This window comes from Pleurodeles waltl, chromosome 4_2 (assembly GCF_031143425.1).
Source record: "Pleurodeles waltl isolate 20211129_DDA chromosome 4_2, aPleWal1.hap1.20221129, whole genome shotgun sequence".
Taxonomy (NCBI): Eukaryota; Metazoa; Chordata; class Amphibia; order Caudata; family Salamandridae; genus Pleurodeles; species Pleurodeles waltl.
In genome coordinates, this window is record NC_090443.1 from 603197815 (window position 1) to 603217477 (window position 19663).

The window sequence follows — 19663 nt, forward strand, 5'->3', positions numbered from 1 at the left end:
TTTTTCTGGGTAAATAGTATTATTTGTTCAAAAGTGTTTGTTTCAGCTACCTGTGTCTGTTTTACTGTGGACTCTCTGTGTTTCAGGCAGCCTGGCCTCTTTTAAAGTGGTGTTTTTTTTAATTCGTCTTTGCCGTGACTGTGTGAATTGCCTTGCTAGTTTGTGGCACAACCCCCCTCCCCCCCTCTTTTTCTCTTCTAAGTAAAAAGGCTACATACATCTTGCAGAGTGTGTTTTTGGGAGACTGTTTTAATCTGTTTCTGTGATTTAAATTGTGCTTAAAAACTGTCTGCCCCCCCCTGTATTTTTGCCTTTAAAAAAAAGCCCGATTTTAGAGTGCGCACCCAGCACTATTCCAGTGGTTGTTTCTTAAACAATCTCTCCCTTACCTGGAAAGTAGACTCTGCTAGCTTGGAAGTGTGGATTCAGCCTGTCTGTATCCAAGGAGATTCTGAATAGAGCAGCAGTTGCCTTTCCCCCTGACCACAGGGACTGGACTTCAGTTAACTTGCTCCTTATATAAGTTCCTATTGGTTGTTGCATATGTTGTTGTGATAGGTTTTTGGGAGATGGTCTTTCATTGGTTGCTGGCTCCAGTGCTGGGGTTATGATTGGTGGATAGGGCTGGGAATCTGATTGGCTGTTGGTTCTAGGGCTGAGAATTCTGATTGGCTGTTGGTTCTAGGGCTGTGATTGGTGGATAGGGCTGAGATTCTGATTGGCTGTTGGTTCTAGGGCTGAGAATTCTGATTGGCTGTTGGTTCTAGGGCTGTGATTGGTGGATAGGGCTGAGACTCTGATTGGCTGTTGGTTCTAGGGCTGTGTTTGGTGGATAGGGCTGATCTTCTGATTGGCTGTTGGTTCTAGGGCTGTGATTGGTGGATAGGGCTGACATTCTGATTGGCTATGAATGGTGGATATGGCTGGGATTCTGACTGGTTGCTGGTTTTAGGGCTGGGGCTGTGATTGGTGGTCAGGAATAAGGCTGTGATTGGTGATTAGGGCTGGGTTTCCCATTAGTTGTTTGAATCAGGGCTTGAAATTGGATTGGCTAGGGTTAGGACCAGCTTCTTATTGGCCAGGATTCAGGACGTCTCAGCCCGGGCGTTGATGCAAAGGGCGGAGAGGACAAGGGCAGTTGCCTGTTTGGGCCTGTTCGGGACAGGTAGGGACTAGGGATTAGGGCCAGAAATGCTGCCCAATTCTCAGTGGACCAGGAATGGTTCCAGCCCCTACATCCCTCAACATGCAAACACATATTCTACAAAGGCATCCAACTAATACATCACAAACTGACCACAGACAGATTACATTGCCCCATCACCCAACACAATACCCTTTATACAACACATATACACATATCCCCCACAACTACTACAGTCAAACACCTGCATTCTCACAGCAAACACTACTCTGTCCACTCCCACTAACGCAACCTGCCATCACCCACACAACACAAAACTACAGTATACATTTCTCTCAGTCTCAGCCTTCCAGATACACACTCTCTGCTCATACTAACCAACAACACTATCCGCTGTTTGCTCCACACAGACCACCTGTCATCATAACAATGCCCAAACCCTGCATTCAAACACACCATCTACAAACACTCTTCCCCTCTCTTCACCAATTACACACAACCATACAATCCCCACATTTCACTCCACCACACATATTACCTCTTCCAGTCATTGCAACTAATACTAACTCCCCTGACACACACCCATCACCTCTTACACACCTCGTATATTCATCTCCAAAACACATCAACACCCAATCTAACACTCTAATTCCACTTACCAGCACTAACTCACATACAAATCCCTCACCAAAAACAACTACACCAATATCCCCTCTCACTCTTCCACAAAAACAATACCGACCACAAACATCAGCACATCAAAGCAACACAAATTTACATTACACTTATCATCATACCACTCCCACCCTTAGGACTACACAAAGAATACAAATTCCATCCTATCTCCACCCCTACTTTCTCACTCTTCACAAACACCTACCACAAGCACCCCAACCCAGCAACTTTCATTCACTCGCCTCTCCTCCATTGCACAATTTAGACCCTTACATCATGATCCACATGCTCCTCCACCACCCCTAACCCATACTCCATCCACACTAAACAAACGCAAACAAAATAAAAAACATGCCACTCATAGCAACCTCACATCCCCTTGTCTATTACATAATAAAACTACCCTACAAAAAACAGTACACTCCTCATTGCTCTCTCAGCCACCAAGTCCACCACCCACACACACAGACCCAACAAAATGCCTCCTTAACCTGCTGGAAGAGGAACACTTTATTGAAAAGCAAGACTATTGTGAGCCTCAAACAGTTATCACAACTAGCAACACTCCTGCTTCAAGCTCACATTATACTACTTACCCTTCTCCTAAACAAAACAACACTACCACTAACACACCTTTTCTAAACTGCCAGCTCATAAATGCTCAATCACTCTCATAAAACAAGCACCACATCTACGACCTGCTCACAGACACACAACCTGACTTCCTATTCATAACTGAATCCTGGTTGGGAGATGACATGGCACCAGTGTTGCACGAAGCCGTTCCTCCGGGCTATCAAACCATCACTCAAAACCGTATAGGCAAGAGAGGAGGTGGACTAGCTATTATATTCAAACAGGCATTGAACCTCAGTAAAACAGACAACATCTCCATACAAGGTTGTGAAGCCCCCCTTACCAGATGCCACCCTACTCCAACTTCCTCCTGTAACTTTCTCCTCCTTTACAGACCTCCACCTAACAACTCCACATTCCCAGATGCTTTTCTAGACACAGTCTCAAACCTTATTACACTATACTCCAACCTATGCATTCTTGGGGATCTAAACATTTGGTTTGAAAATCCCAATATGCCCTATCCAAAAGCTATCACCACTGGCCTAGTCGCATTGAACCCACATCTGATTGTACACAATCCCACACACATCACTGGTCACATCCTAGATGTCATTTTTGCTAAGCCTGAACTAGTTACTATTCATAGCATCACACCAATCACTTGGTCAGACCTCCATATGGTAACTTTCCAACATACAACTCCACAAATCAACACACCCCACAACTACTTACATACATACACCTATCGACCATGGAGCAAACTCAATTTGGATCACTTAGAAACACAACTAACAGCAAACACAGATCTACATACAATTAATTCTGTGCCAAAACTTTATGAGTGGCTACAGGAAGCTTTTGATATCCTAATACCACTCAGAAAAACTAAACACAACAAAAGAAAACAAACACCTTGGAGAAACACGGAACTTAAAAAGATAAAGCAACAAATCAGAAAGTTGCAGCGGACCTGGCTCAAAACAAACAACAGTCAAGACAAACTGCAGCTACACAAACTTAACAGGATATACAAATCATCAATCAAAAAAGCTAAAATAAGATACTACTCAGACAGAATTCAAAATGCTCAATCTACAACCAAGGAATTTTATAAAATTCTCTATGAATTTCGAAAACCTACATGCATGGAAGGAAGTCATCCCACTACTCAAGATTTCACAAACAAATTGGCGACTCACTACACAACCAAGGCAGACACATTGGACTCCTATTTAAAACAGAAGAAAACCATCAGCACCAACCCCTTTCCTAAAATACACTTTAAGAATAAACCAACCCAACCTCTACAGTCCTTCAAACAAATATCCAAGGATGAATTTATGGATTTGGTCAAAGCAAGCAGACCTTCTGGTTGCCCTTCTGACCCTTGCCCACCACAAATTCTTCTATCTACTTCTGCTGCCACACCTGTAAGAAGAATCATCAACAACTCTTTAACTTCAGGAACTTTTCCTGTAGACCTGAAAAAGGCATACATACGACCTTTATTAAAGAAAACAAACCTAGACCCGCAAGACCCCAACAACTACAGACCAATCACAAATTGACCTTTCCTGGGCAAATTGATAGAAAGAGCAGCATTTGCCCAGATGTCACAATTCATTGAAGACAATTCTATACTTTCAGACTTCCAAACTGGATTCCACCCAGGAAGAAGCACTGAATCGGCACTCATAGCAATCTGGGATGATCTTAAAATCACAGTCGATCAAAATGGAGTTGCTGCACTACTTCTCTCGGACCTCTCAGCTGCCTTTGATACGGTTGACCATGACACCCTAACTCAAAGACTCCACAAAGCCGGCATACAAGGGATTGCTCTCGACTGGATTACTTCCTATCTTCAAAAAAGATCTAATATCATCCACTCGCCCCCCTTCTCGTCCAAACCCTACCTCACAAAAGCAGGGGTACCCCAAGGATCAATCATCTCACCTTTGCTTTTCAACATCTACATGATATCTTTACCAGAACTGATCAATGATTTCCATCTCACATGCTACAACTATGCAGATGACACACAAATATTACTTAAATTAGAATGCCCCAACAACATTGAAAACTCACAAATCTTCAGTTGCCTCAGAGCTGTTGATCAGTTGATGACCTAGAGCCATCTCAAACTAAATACCTCCAAAACAGAAATACTCATATGTGGTGACTGGAAAAATTATGACCCTCTGTGAGTCTGGCCTGACGATCTTGGACCACCTCCTCAATTATCCAAGGAAGTTAAAAATCTAGGAATCACCATGGATTCCAAGTTAACTATGAATGCCCAAGTGGACAAATTAGCACAAACAAGCTTCATCACCTTGAAGACCTTACGACGCATCTTCCCCCACCTCAGATTTCCACACAAGGTGCAAGCTACTATCTCGCTTTTACTATCCAAACTGGATTTTGCCAATGGCCTCTACCATGGATCATCTCTATCTGTTATGAAAAAACTACAAAGTATCCAGAATTCCGCAGCCAGGCTATTATTACATGTAAAGCCGCAAGCCCACATCTCCCCTACCTTGAGAGCACTACACTGGTTACCCGTTGCCAGAAGATGCACTTTCAATCTGCTTTGTATCCCCACAAAGCTATACATGGAACAGGACCGCTTTTTATCAGAAACAGAATTACCAAATACATCCAACAAAGAAACCTCCGCTCAAGATTGGCACCCCGCCTTAGAACACCACCATACAAGAAAAAGACTATAGGTGGTACATCCTTCTCCGTTCAAGCAACCAAACTATGGAATTCATCACCCACAACTATAAGAGCCACAGATAACTTTCTTGTCTTCAGAAAACTACTCAAGAGTTGGCTCTTTCCTTCATAACCACCATATTCAAACAACTATGGACTGCATATGCCTATGTTGATAAATATTTTTTTCAGATTATGTATATATTTCTAGTTATTTCTAGTTTCTTTAGAAAATATGTACCGCTACTATGTCATAACAATAAAATACACACACACTCTTTAAACCTGTTTGACTAAGTATATTTTACCCATGGTTCTAATTATGTATTGTATGTGCATATGTGTGTGTATTCATGTGTGTATGTATATATATATATATATATATATATATAGATATATAGATATATATGTATGTGTGTGTATATGTTGTTTCAGTGCTTGGCATGTTCGTGGGTCATTGCATGGCTCCTGGGTGGGTTGTTATACTAGATATCTATGAATTCCTGCTCTCATCTTATCACACTTCCCTACCCATCATCATATGTCATGTCTCTATCAAACTATCGTCCATTCTCACTCTGACTCATCCCAAATCCTTTCTACTACTTTCATCTCCTAAATAACTCTGCCAAAGCTCTTCCCTCCGCTTCCACATCTAACTCACCAAACCTCACCGTGACCTCCCACACAACCCTACCAATTTCTCCTGCATTTATCTCACCCTGCTACTATGCTCTCCCTAACCCTTCCACATACTCTTCCCTCCTCCACCCCCCTTTACTCATCCCAAGCCTTTGGGTTGAGTAAATTAAGGATATACTCCCAATTAACACTTCTGGACTTCTTTCCTCTTCCACCCCTCCATTACTCCAGTCAATCTAACTAACAAACTGTCATATCCGCGGCTCAAATTAACTCATAATAATACTAAAACTGTACTCATTATTTCCAGATACTAATCCACCACTAATTCTTGTTGAGTTCCAGACCAGCGTGCTACTCACCGAAAAAGGGATTCGACGCCTCGTCAGGGGTAGTAAGCGCTATATAAATACGAATACAATACAATACAATACCCAGATATTCCCTCCTCTACACACACACAGACTAACAATAGTAATCCAGTGTGCTTCACCCTTTAGTATGGTATGCCATAGTCATTGTACATCTGTCTGCATGGACGTCAGGTTAAATTATGCACTGGCTTGTAGTCTCTAAGCCCTGTTATTGTTGGCCATTTGAACTAGAATCTCACCTACAGGACTTGTGAGAAACTGATGCAGCACACACCTGTGAGCACCTCCATGCAGACCAGCCATTTGTACATGCACTGCCCTTGTAGATGCTTGGAACAACATAGAAGCTGCCATTTTGTCGATTACACTGTTATGCATTGCTGGAAAAATAAGCTGTGTAACACAGCCCTTGGGTTTATGTGTCACCTTCCAAAACACAGGACAAACACAGTCTTCCATGTCAACTGTCTTGTTCTTCCTCCGACCAGTCTTAGTCAGACCACTGAGTATGTACCTTGTGAAATTGCTAGATCCTGATTGACCCTGCATCCTGTCAGCCTGATTGGCACCTGTCTGTGCGTTACCCTAAAGGTTCCTTGTGGCTACATATATATCATACTTGCTTTCCCAACCCTCACATTCCTCCGGGGGTATTTTGTCAGGTGGTTCTTCAATGCATACTCAAATGCATTGTATAGCATAATCTGCTTATTTATCATACCATAATTGGGAACTTGTCTCCAAATATCCAAATCATGGCCTATCCCTTGTCTGGGTCTCATGTATGTATGAGCGACAAAGTGAGACAGTGTACCATGGCTGTATGCAGGGATTGGGTATGGTGCCTCCAGCAGAACCAGCAACGTCAGATAATGTGCATGAAAAGTCCGCACATGTTAGGACCCTGACAGTTCACACGCTGAATCACATTGCTCACAACATATTGATGATCTGTGCGTGCTGAATAGCTGGAAGATTAATCAACACAGAGGCTATGATGTTCCCAGATGCAGTGGGAATTTTACAGGCCAACCTGTATACAAATGTTGTAATGCCACCTGCTGGAACAAGACTCCTGAGATATGATCTTACTCAGCACACCAAGGTTGCCCTGTTGACAGTCTCATAACACGTCTGCAGTGACAGGGTGGGACCATCCCCATGTAGGTTCTTATATCCTCATTGGCTTTACTTCCATTGATCTCCAAAGGATACTCAGTAGATACAGGAATAGCCGCCACTGACTCATGATGAGACCTGGATGTAACTGTGACAACATAGACCCCTAAAAATATACAGGATCAACATTGGACCACACACATGAACCATAGGCATTGAGGTATTGTACTTATGTGCGTCACCTTGCTATCCTCTCCTGACGCCAAACATGCCCAATTTGTGCAATACAGATATGTATGCCACACGTTTGGCCATTTAGTGCATCAGTCAAGAGTGAAAATCCTGGACATGAAGTAGCAGATCATGGTCCGCAGTAGTATGATGTCTCACATGTGCCCATACACCGTCATGACCAAAGTGGGTGCAATCAGCCTATCTCAGTTTTGTCACAAATGTAATATAACATTAAAATGGTAAAATGACCCAAACCCAGTTAATGCCTGAAAATTTGATGCATACTCGTCAAAAAATGATGCACAAGCGTCAAAAAATGACGCTTATGCCCGAAAAACAACGCATAATGCCTTGAAATAGCCATTGCCCCTGAGCTGTATCTTCCACACTGTACCTCAGAAAATTGGTTAAGTGTAAAACTATTTCCAAACATATGGATGCGGGCTCTATTCTACTCCTGTGCGTCGAAAAAAATGACGCGTAGACTGTATGCGTCAAAATATTTTGATGCATAATGATAAAAACGCCCCCCATTTTAGGCAGGAAGTGATATAATAGGCTATCCTGTTTACAGATTATGTACAGTGGGTGTACTTTCACTTTGCAGTCTGTGATACTTCCTGACTGTGTGGCTGTGTTGAGAGTTTTGTCTGGTCAAATTGTGCTTTTGTCTCCTGTGTGGTCTATTTTTTTAATCTTTTTGTGAATAAAAACTTGTTGTTGTATCCTGTCTGAGTGTTTTTTGTGTACATTTGTGTTGTAAAGTATTGTCTTTGTTTTGTTGGGAGTCTGTTGTGGGTAGTGTTAGTTTTGGTATAGTTGAGCTGTGTTAGTTGTTTAGTTTAAGTTTTTTCTGTTATACTTTCCCCCTATTCTGCTTTGTTCCCCTTTATCCCCTATTTCTCTGTTGCTTCTAAGATGTTGGGTAGGCCTCATCTTGGCAAGATGGGTGAGGAGGAGCTGGGTGGATTTATATGGCTGGTGTGCCATTTCCTACCCCTAATGATTGAGGCAGGTGGGCGGGTGATACGGGGGTATCACACTGAGGCCCGGAGGATCAGATGGGGAAAGGTGTTGCATCATCTGCAACGGATTTATCGGACACCAAGGAACGACCACCAGCTGAAGCACCCCTGGGCTGACCTTATCTCCAGGGAGCAAGATCTGCTGGACCACCTGGGGATTGTGATTGGTAGCCCTGTTGGTGAGTATAAATCATGTAAATGTGCACGTTTAAATGCTCTGTAGTGACATCAGTTGATTTTTACAATATCTGCCGGCAATGTTGTTGAGTGTGTGGAATGCTACTTTCATCATACAGGGTCATATATCTACTTTGTTAAGGACCACAATTGCTAGCTGTTAGGAAGCAAGAGCTCCGCAAACTTACTGAATACTTTTGCATTATGTAAGCTAGTGCCACCTTTGTGTCAAACAGCAACACAAATCAGGAGCCAATTATGTATAGATATAGGCCACAGTTGCCTGTGAGGTATAGAAATTTCCAAATAATTACCAACATTTGTTGACCCAACAGCTAGACTGACTTTTGAAACACTACATGAGGCTGAAAATGAGTGCAGGTTTCACGTCAATTGGTGATAGCAATGTGGCTCTAACATATGTCTCATGTGTGTCTGGTGAGTGTGTAAGGAAACCGATCACGGAAATTCCAAAAATCTTAGGGATTGTTGTGCCCCTCCTTCATTTCGGATACATGTCTGATCTGGATTTGGACACATAGGGAAAAAGTTCTAGCTGCGCTCAGCTAACATCTTAGACTGGTATTTGGAGTTTGTAGTGCCACATTAAGTTTAGGGATGGCTGGCCAAAGGTATGCACATGGGTTCATATCTCTATAGTTGGTGCAACTCATCGTAGCTGGGCCACATCAAATGAAGAAACTGTAACAACATGAGGGCTAACAACTGTCCCTGGCCCTCTGTACATTGTACCTGTGTGTCATAAATTTGTCATGGTCACAATGGCTGGTTGACTGGTAATGCAGTCCTCACGGAAAGTGGCTTTGGATGTCTCTCTTGGATACACATGATGAGACGAGTACACTCCATTATTATGTCTGCTCACTAATGAAGGAGCATGTTTGCCACCACATGATAGTTAGGGCCACTGCATGTGTGCAGATATGTGTGTAACACTCACTGGAGACCCATGGTATGTACATTTTAGCCGTGCTATACCGGATGCAGTATCATCATGTCTGAGAGGCTTTACTTTCTTATGTAATCTTACACATAGTATTTGTCTTTGGAATTGTTGTACAGTGCACAGACATTGAGCACATTTCTCCCTTCCATGCCTTACAGGTGGACCGGCACCCTACACTGTTGGCGAGGTGGCCCAGACATCTAGCAAGGTGTGATGCGCTGGCCAATCTTTTGTTTTGTTCCATGAGTGGAATATCATTTTATCACCATCTTTGAGTTGGCCAATCCTCATCCTATTGTCTTATTTAGGGATTCTAGGTCAGTCCTGTAGGCCCCGCAATGTGAATAGGGATGAGTCATGTGGATAACACTTGAATCAGAAGAATTGGACCTAATTTGTGATTTAGTCAGCCAGTCAGACCCAAATTCTCCCAGAATGAGGCTTCCAAATGCTTATCCACAGACCTCTGCTTCCCAGTTCACTAATGTACTTATTAAACTGTAGGTTGAACTTCCTAGCAGCATGTAGCTCCACATGTAGTGCTACGAGTATGTGGCACTTGAGTGCAATGGCCTAGGTGTGCATGTAACTCATGGCAGGGGTGTTCTTGCATATCTGTGTTTGTTGTAAGTTATGGCTCACTGGTAGTAAATGATGTGGACAAAGGTCTGCATTTCCAAACATGAGTGGCGCCGGGATTGGTCAAGGGTTTGCTGTCTCCTATTTGGAGATTCTCCTTATCCTGTGGTGTGTGTGTTGAGCCAAGCACATGTCCAGCTTTCCTAAGCTTCCTGGGTGTCCTTGTTGTTTGAAATTGTTAGTTGTTAGTCCACCCCACCCTCAAACACAGGCATAGGTTTTTGAATAGTGTACCTAGGACTGATGATACAAGTTTGGTACACAGACATGTAAATCAGTGAATCTTTTGTCTGAACCTAGTATACACACTCATGTTTTGCACATGAGTACTATACTAGCAAGTCCATTTACAACTTGCAGATCATGTGGCCTTAGACTTCCATCCCGTACAATGACATTTATAGCCCTGGCAGTGGTGGAGGATGTGCAGCATGATTGATAGCTGACAACTGGCAGAACTATGATGCCAAAATCATTACAGTTGTTACCCATCTTGTAGGGTTTGGATGTGCTATGTGTGATAGGACCTTTGTAGACTGGCTTGCCATGTACTTCCTCAGGGACAATCAATGATCTGTATGATGATAGGAGCTGTTACAAGTACAATAGATGTATTGTCTGATTTACTTATTGTGCCATTTCACACAATGCAGTACCTAATGTTAGATTTTCTATTTGTTTTCACAGCTGCAAATATGACACCCATCCAGGTCAGGGAGTTTCAACGAGGTATTAACACATACTTCAAGTCAAGTCTGGGTACCGAAAAATGGCCAGAAGATATCGGCATGAACGGGCATCCAGAGCCTGGAGGGCATTTTCACATGGCGGCCCTTCTTTGCTCACCACAACCACTACCACCCAGATGGCACCAGCAGTAGCTGGGACCATTGCAGGAACATCCTCAGCAAGTGCTCCAGGCCCAAGCACAGCACCACCGGCAGGGCAGCCCACAGCCATGGACACTACACGGGCCCACACTTCCTCGGCTGGCACCCAGACCACCCCAGCTGCGGCCATTGACCCTCCTGCTTTTGGACATATGCAGCGTAAATTGGACCGTGTCCTGCGGAAGATGAGTCGACTGCGGCAGGAGGTGCGACATGTCAACTGGCGGGTGCAGTCAATCAAGAGGACCCTCCGGAGGGCTAACCTGTACAGGTTAAACGGACATGATTCCCTCCCCTCCCTCCACTTTCCTGGTTCTTATACTTTGTGGGTTTAGGGGGCTTAGTGTTAGGTTAGTATAGGATGTTAGTTGCGTTAGTGTTAGTGGGTGGGGGGTCCTCTATATTTCTACTGTTTATTTTTAAGTGTGTGGGTGGGTGGGTTGATTGGCAATGTTGGTGTTCTTGTGTGTTTAAAAAAAAAGAAATTAAAAATAAAAACAAAAAAAACATATAAATATTTTTGTTTAGTATAGGATAGTATGTGTTTAGGTTAGTATCTGTTGTCCTCCATGTGCCCCGTCTCATAAGGGGGTGGGGGGTTGATGTTTAGAACGTTTTGTTAAATGTGATAAGTAAGTTTAGCTTAGGTTAGTTAGGGACAGTTGTGGGTAATGAGTACTTAGAGTAGATTAGGGTAAGTAAGGCTTTTCCCCGAGTTTTCAATTCTGTTTTTACTGTTTAATAAATATGTAGGTAACCCTTTACTGTATGTGTGACATGCTTGTAGATCAGGGCCTTGGCATGAGTGTACAGTGTTTCTTTTGTATTACATTTTGAGTCCTATGCTGCTAACAAATCCCAAATGAGCTGTAACATTGGCAGCTACCCCAAAGCTACCTTGCAAAGATTAGGCCATTCATTGCAACCACTAATCACAGTTACTATGGATCCCAAAGTGTGTTTATTTCATAATGTATGTTTTCAATGTCACATACAGTGCTTCCAGATTTAGTATTGGGGACACTAAGTTATGTCTGACTGCAGTCTCATGTCCAAGGAAACCCTTATAAGGTGAGTGGTAGTAAGCTCTCTTGTAGTATAGTGTACATAATTCACATGGATGATCATTTGTTACACTGTTCAGCATGATAACTTATTTGGATGTGAACTCATACACCTCCATTCATGCAGTTTGGTGACTGTTCGCTTATATTTGTGGGCAATGTTACATGTGTTAGTTTTGCATTGAAGCAGCATTTTGTAGGCACCATTTAATGGTTTAGATATCCCTTGCAGAAGGGTTGATCTGTCCAACACAGCATTATGGTGTATAGTTTCTCTTTTCCTCAGATATTAGCCTCAAGAAGGGCAGAGTATGGTAGAATCCAGGCCACTGTGCATAGTTATCAGCCTACATTATTTCAGGACAGTTGTATTGACAAGCTGGTTGTGTACGTGCTATTTATTGAAAAGTGATGTAGTGCTATATGTACATTGTCCATGATTGTGAGTCCATTATAGTGACATCTTCCATTGTGATCCTACACGAGTGCAAAAGGACATTTCATTGGACATGCTGGGGTGAAGTGACAGACAGTGCAGAGGGACAGGATTTGCCAATGAGTTAGTGAGAGACAATCACAGGGCAGGCTGACAAGATAGACAGTGGTTTGCTGAACAGTGCTTGAGTACAGTTGCTGCAAGACTGGCATGTTACGAAGTGCAGGACCTTGGTAATAGGTGGCCATGTGGCAGGGACTAGTGCTTCCGGGTACTTTTACGTGTGAAGATGATCTGTTTCTGGTCTTCATCTTCTGATGTGTGTGTTGCCTCCTTTGCCCTTGTTGGTGGTGGTTGTGAAGGGGCAACACACACCTCAGTGTCTGAGACATGGAGTCAGACATCCTGCTTGCTGCTACCTGTGGGGGTCTTAAGGGCAGTACTGCTGCAAGGAGGATCTGCTGGTTCTTAAGAATAGCAGCCACATCACAATGGTAGGCAGCCAGGTCGGCCCTGAGGGGGTCATGATTGCATTTGTGCATGCAGTGGAAGGTTTGGGGTGCGAGGTGTTGTGGCAACTCCCTTACTGCAGTGGTGAATTCCTTTACAGTTTGTTGTATTCCTTGCAGGATGGATGTTAGCGCTTGCATGGCTGCTGCCTGATCTGCAGATGACATCATGCACGAGCGCATCCCCTTAAGGCTGGCTGCCATATTTTGCATCCCCACCCGCACCTCCTTGGCCAGCTCCCACTGTACTCCCACTACAGTTCTCTCAAAGCTGGTGCCTATGTCATCAGAGTCCTCAGCTGTATTGGAGCAGGCAGGTTGTCCAATTGGGGTGGTGGGTGGATCCTCTGCGATGGATGCTTGTTCTGTGCTCCTCCTTGTGACTGAAGGTGGGGTCTGGAGGGTTCCAAGGACATCTTGGAGGGTCTGCTGACTGATGTTTGTCAGATAGTCATCCATGTCATCAGGGTAGTCCTGGACAGGCATATCCGCAGGAGATCCATCGTCCTATGCAATGAAATAGGGTACAATTAGTGTGTCTGTGTTGTGGCATTTGTGATGTGACATGCCTGCCTTGTGATGATTTCACATTGTGATCTTGGTTCCTGTTCACTGATCTAGTCTTTCAGATGGACATTCTCCCAGGCCTATGCCCCACCTGCATGTCACATGTATTGTGGTCAGTTAGTGGACTTGTCAGCATCACATCCTCTAGGTGTTGGGTTTGGCCAAATAGTGACTTGCCATCTTCTTGTCCTACTCAACCCTCCCCCTACTTCCATTCTCATGGTGAGACCTTTCACTGGCTGTGGGTGCTCTGATGGCACTAGCAACACACTTCACAATCTGGACCTGCCACAGTCTCTGATCTATCACATCCACCTATATGTAGTTGAAATGTAGCGTATACTATGCATAGCATTGTTATGGTACGATATGGATGTCGGCATTGGTAATGTGTACAGCTGATGTTGGGGAATGTGTGGTACATTGGATTGCCCTGATAGTCGGAGCAGTTTCCTATTTCCTCCTCTGACTGTGCAGGTGTATTTCAGTGACCAGTTACATGTGTCCTCCCCCTCAATGCTGTTGTCTGAGCAGTATGACATTTGGGATGTTGCATTGTGACCCAGGCACAGGGTGGACCCTGACATATGCAGCATGGGAATGACATTAGTGCTGTGTACCTCCTAAGGTTGATGACATTGGCTGATGTTTGCAGCAACTATGGGCATTCACATTTGACAGGACTGGAACATTTGTCTTGTTTTAGGGGATTGTTAAGGTTGTCATCCTAAACCCTCTAATTTAGGTGTGTATGATCCATGGGGACGTTACTGCCATTGGCTACTTGAGCTGCACACACAGCGGAGGTGGTAGTGGCAACTGCTGTCAAGGTTACATTCCAGTTGTCGGTATGGCTAGAGGTTGTTAATTGGGCCCTAGTTAATGTAGGGGGTATAGTGGCTGACGTGTGACGGGATGTCAGTTTGACATTGTGCCCTTCCCTCCTGGCGTGGCTTTACCTTTGCAACATCGTTGGCATGGCAGCATACCCCCATGGAAAGGTTGTTGGTGTTGTGTTATGGTGTGCCCCAGCTTTTCTCTGAACAGGCCATTTCCCCGTGCCGTACCCCTTTACCCATGCCACTCCATGTATATGATGACTTACATGCATTGTGTAGTGGGTATTCCCCCCGGGTTGCAGTTAACATTAGTGCATTTTAGTTTCCCATACGACTTACCCTGCATGTGCGTTGTCTCCTGTAGTCTGCGCTGTCCTGTCCTTGAATCCCTGTGATGATCTCCTCAAGGATGACGGCTGCGACCATCTCCTCCATGTGGTACAGGGGCTACTGGTGTGCTGAACTCCCACCTCCAGTCTGCAGTGCTGCCTTCCTTTTCCTGGCCTTCTTTTCCTTGGTCCTGCGCTTGCAGTCATGCTAGCGTTTCTTGCACTCGATGGCTGTTCTGCGTACTTCTGCCACACTGTTAATATTGTCAACAATTTGTTGCCATATTGCCTCTCTCCTACTGATTGGCAACTTTGAGGTAACAAACAGTTGGTGCTGGTGTTCTGTCACCTCTTTAACCAGGATTTCCTGCTCCTCTGCACTGAAGCGACACTTTCTTTTCTTCTTCTCCCTGTCCTGGGTCTTGTGTGGGTCCTCCTGGCTGGTTCCTGGTCTGTTGTCATCTTCCTGGGGTCTGTACAGGCATCCTGGATCCATTTTGGCTCTCCTTTGCTGAAATGGCTGTGTTTGCTGTGATTTTTGACGCTATTGCGTCAAAAAATGCTGCATGTCCGGTTTGCGTTGTCATAAATCGTCTCACAGTCATTTCTGCCACGTTAATGTCATTTTCCTTTACGACGTGACGCTGCGCTGTGCGTAAAAAAAAATTACTCACACCTGTGGTTTGTGCCGCAGTGTGTCAAAGTATAAATTTGACACCCGCACGGCGCACAGAAATGGCGTTAGCCGGCAGTAATATTTTTGATGCAAAACTGCGTAAGTATAAATATGGGCCTTTGTATTTCCAAAATGGCCACAAGATAAGGTGTTGAGAAGCAGTGGTTATTTGCACATCTCTGAATTACGGGGTACCCATACTAGCATGTGAATTGCAGGGCATTTCTCAAATAGACATCTTTTTTACACACTGTCTTACATTTGGAAGGAAAAAATGTAGAGAAAGACAAGGGGCAATAACACTTGTTTTGCTATTCTGTTTTCCCCCAAGTCTCCCGATATAAATGGTACCTCACTTGCGTGGCTAGCGCCCGCGACAGGATATGCCCCAAAACACAAAATGGACACATCACATTTTCACAAAGAAAACAGAGCTGTTTTTTGCAAAGTGCCTAGCTGTGGATTTTGGCCTCTAGCTTAGCCGGCACCTAGGAAAACCTAGAAAACCTGCACATTTTTGAAAACTAGACACCTAGGGGAATCCAAGATGGGGTGACTTTTTCAAAACCTCTTCATCTCTATTCTACTGTGTGCAATGTGTGATCTCCTTTCTTCTAGCATCATGAGAGAAGTATTTTCTAATGGTCTCATTGAACATGTCACATTGTTTTCATATGCCGGTATAAAATATTGGCAAGCTGTTTCCATTTCTTTTACCTTTGGATGTCAATTCATGCTCATCTGTAAAGGTACTTTTGAAAGAATCATGTCAAAGTTAGAATAAAAGTTAGAATAATAGTATTCAAAAGATTGTTGCCTATAACCTACGCTAAGCGATGCATGTAATGGCATGACAAGTGTAAGCGATGGTATGTCTCCCCCTCCATAGCTGATGAAGGTAAGTGCTCACACACATAATAATACTTTAAAGCTTGTATGTTCTTGAACTAAACTACAATAAACATTTGTTGTGTAATCTTCTTTCATGTAATCTACTAATGACACTTTCAATTTATCCTCATCTATGGCATGTGCAGATGTCATGCTATTAAGTGAAAATATGGATTTTTCTTTCTATGGTGTATAGTCTATATCTACCAATATTGCTATGGCTACTAAAAATGTAATTTAATAATCTTGCATCTAGCTCTGGTTAGGAAACACTTTTGTCTAAGGTCAGATCTTTTTAAACAAAGTGTAGCAGCAAAAATGTAAATAATTTGGTTTCAAAGTTCAATATTGCACAGTTTTTCAATTTCTTCTCTCATTGTTTAGTTCAGTTAGTTCTTTCAGCTTTCTTTATAGCAGACTTCATATAGTCATCCTTAACCCTACTCCGTCTTCTTCTAAAATGTCATCCCTACTCTCCTACTGCAGCCTTAGGCTAGGAAAATCTCTTTAATTATTTTTGTTTAGCTACCTATCAATCTTTATTTCAGTCTATTGCATTTCTCATTCAATAAAGTTCTTCAAGCAACTTTTTGTTTCTTTAAGAAATCATTTTCTGCAACTTTTCCTAATTCCAGACTCAATAAAATATCACAGTAGTTCGGACAGCCCTTCACTCAAATCAAGCAAATCTGATATTGGGACATTTAGCACTTTTTTCACCTAGTATGTCCTTTTAGGTGCAGAATACCTCCAACAAGGTATTCTTGCTCTTTTTGATCTTCTGGGTGTCTGTTGATCTTCTCCTTCTGTGTAACTTATACTGCTTGACTCTTTCTTGTCACCAATTGTTGGCAATAGGCGTTCAACTGACACACTTCGTCTCAATTTCTTTTGACCATAGGTTCTTGCCCATTTAGCTTGGTAAGTGACTCTTCTTGATTCAGTAGCTGTCCCTTCACCTGGATCTTCTATTTGTTCTGGTGTTGACTCAACTGTCACTTCAGGTTGAGCTCTTACTTCTCTTTCTTCTTCACCAGAAATTGCAATGCCATTTTGTGAGATATCAGGAAACTGGATTGATGCACCTGTCTACAATTCTTCACTCCTTTCTTGTCCTTGCTGTTGTACCTCTTGCAATATTGCTCCTTGTTCTTGTCTAACTTGCAGTGGTAGTGTCACTAGTGCTCTCGGTTCTGGCTCAAAGAACACTATTTCTTAGTATGGATCTCTGGGTATGCGATGGATGCACCCATTTTGGTACTCTGGCACATTTAACAGCAGTATTCGTGGTTAAAATCTCCTTGTATGGGGCCTTTCCACCTCAGCTCTAGGCAGGACTTCCTTAAATGCTTTTATATCAGCACCCAGTGTCCGGGGCTAAGGTCATGGCACTGCTCTTGATGTGGATTTGCAGTGACAGCTTCATCCTGTCGAGAAACAAAATGCACCACATCAGCCAATCCTTTGAAGTAATCTAGTATAATGTCATCTGTAATGTTTACAAATGCATTCACAGGTATAGCAGACAATTCATTGCACATTTGTTTGACCAGTCATCCGTAGGGTTGTATTCCCTCAAGCTTTTGCCCGCTTACCTCCTTTTTTCACTGATTCTTTTTTTTGGTGCAAGGATTCTGAGCACTTTACCACTGCTGATCAGTGCTAAAATACATGTACTTCTCCAATAAACATGGTAACATTGGTGTATCCACATAAGTGGTGTAGGAAAGTACCCTCTTTCTTGGCATGGTTACGCTATTTTCTGCCTGATGTCAGTGTGCTTGACTGTGTCTACTGGGATCCTGCTAATCAGGACCCCAGTAGTTATGCTCTCCCCATTAAAAATTGGTTGTTGGTGACTGTTGACACTGTATTTCATCCACAATTGGCATACTGGTGCCCTCTTATAAGTCCCTAGTATATGGTACCTAGGTACCTAGGGCGTTGGGGCTCCAGGAGATCCCTATGGACTGCAGCATATATATTGCCACCCATAGGGAGCCCATGCAAAGGCTTCTGCAGGACTGCCATTGCAGCCTGCCTGAAAAGGTGCAAGTACCCTTTCACTGCCATTTACACTGAACCTGGTCACTTATAAGTCACCCCAATAATAGACCCTCCAGAACTGAGGGCAGGGTGCAAGTACTTGTGTGTGAGGGCACCCCTGCACTAGCAAAGGTGCCCCCACAATCTCCAGGACCATTTTCCAAGCCTTCGTGAGTGCGCCATGTCATTTTATGCATGTACTGGACATAGGTCACTACCTATGTCCAGCTACATATTGGTAACTCCGAACATAGGCATGTTTGGTATCAAACATGTTGGAATTATACCCCAAGGCTTTTGCAATTATTGGTTGTATGATTCCATGCACTCTGGGGGCTCCTTAGAGGACCCCCAGTATTGTCATTTCAGCCTTCTGAGGTTTTCCAAGCACCTCACAGACAGGTTTCTGCCCTCCTGTTGTTTGAGAAGCTCATGCCCAGGAAGGCAGAACAAAGGATTTCCTTTGGGAGAGGGGTGTTACACCCTCTCCCTTTGGAAATAGGTGTTGCAGGCTGGAGAGGGGTAGCCTCCCCAAGCCACTGGAAATGCTTTGAAGGTCACATCTGGTGCCCTCCTTGCATAAACCATTCTATACCAGTTCAGGGACCCCCAGTCCCTGCTCTGGTGCAAAACTGGACAAAAAAAGGAAAGTGACCATTCCCCTGTCCATCACCACCCGAGGGGTGGTGCTTAGAGCTCCTCCAGAGGGTCCCTGGGTTTTGCCATCTTGGATTCAAGGTTGGCAGGGAACTCTGGGAGCATCTGAGTGGCCGGTGCCAGCAGGTGACGTCACAGCCCTCCCCTGATAGGTGCTTACCTGGTTAGGTGACCAATTCCACTTTCAGGGCTATTTAGGGTCTCTCCTTTGGGTGGTTCCTCAGATTCAGATTGCAAGACTCCAACAGGAATCCTCTGCATCCTCCACTTCGACTTCTCACTGAAGAAACTGCATCTGGACCCTCCAGGAACTCTACAAGCTGCAAAAAAGAAGCAAGACAAATTCTGCAACATTGAATCTTCAGCTCCTGCCAGCAACTGCTCCCGGTCATGCATCCTCTGAAGACAGCCCGTCTTCAGCCTGCATCAGAAGAGCGAAGGAATCTCCCTTGGGGGGAAG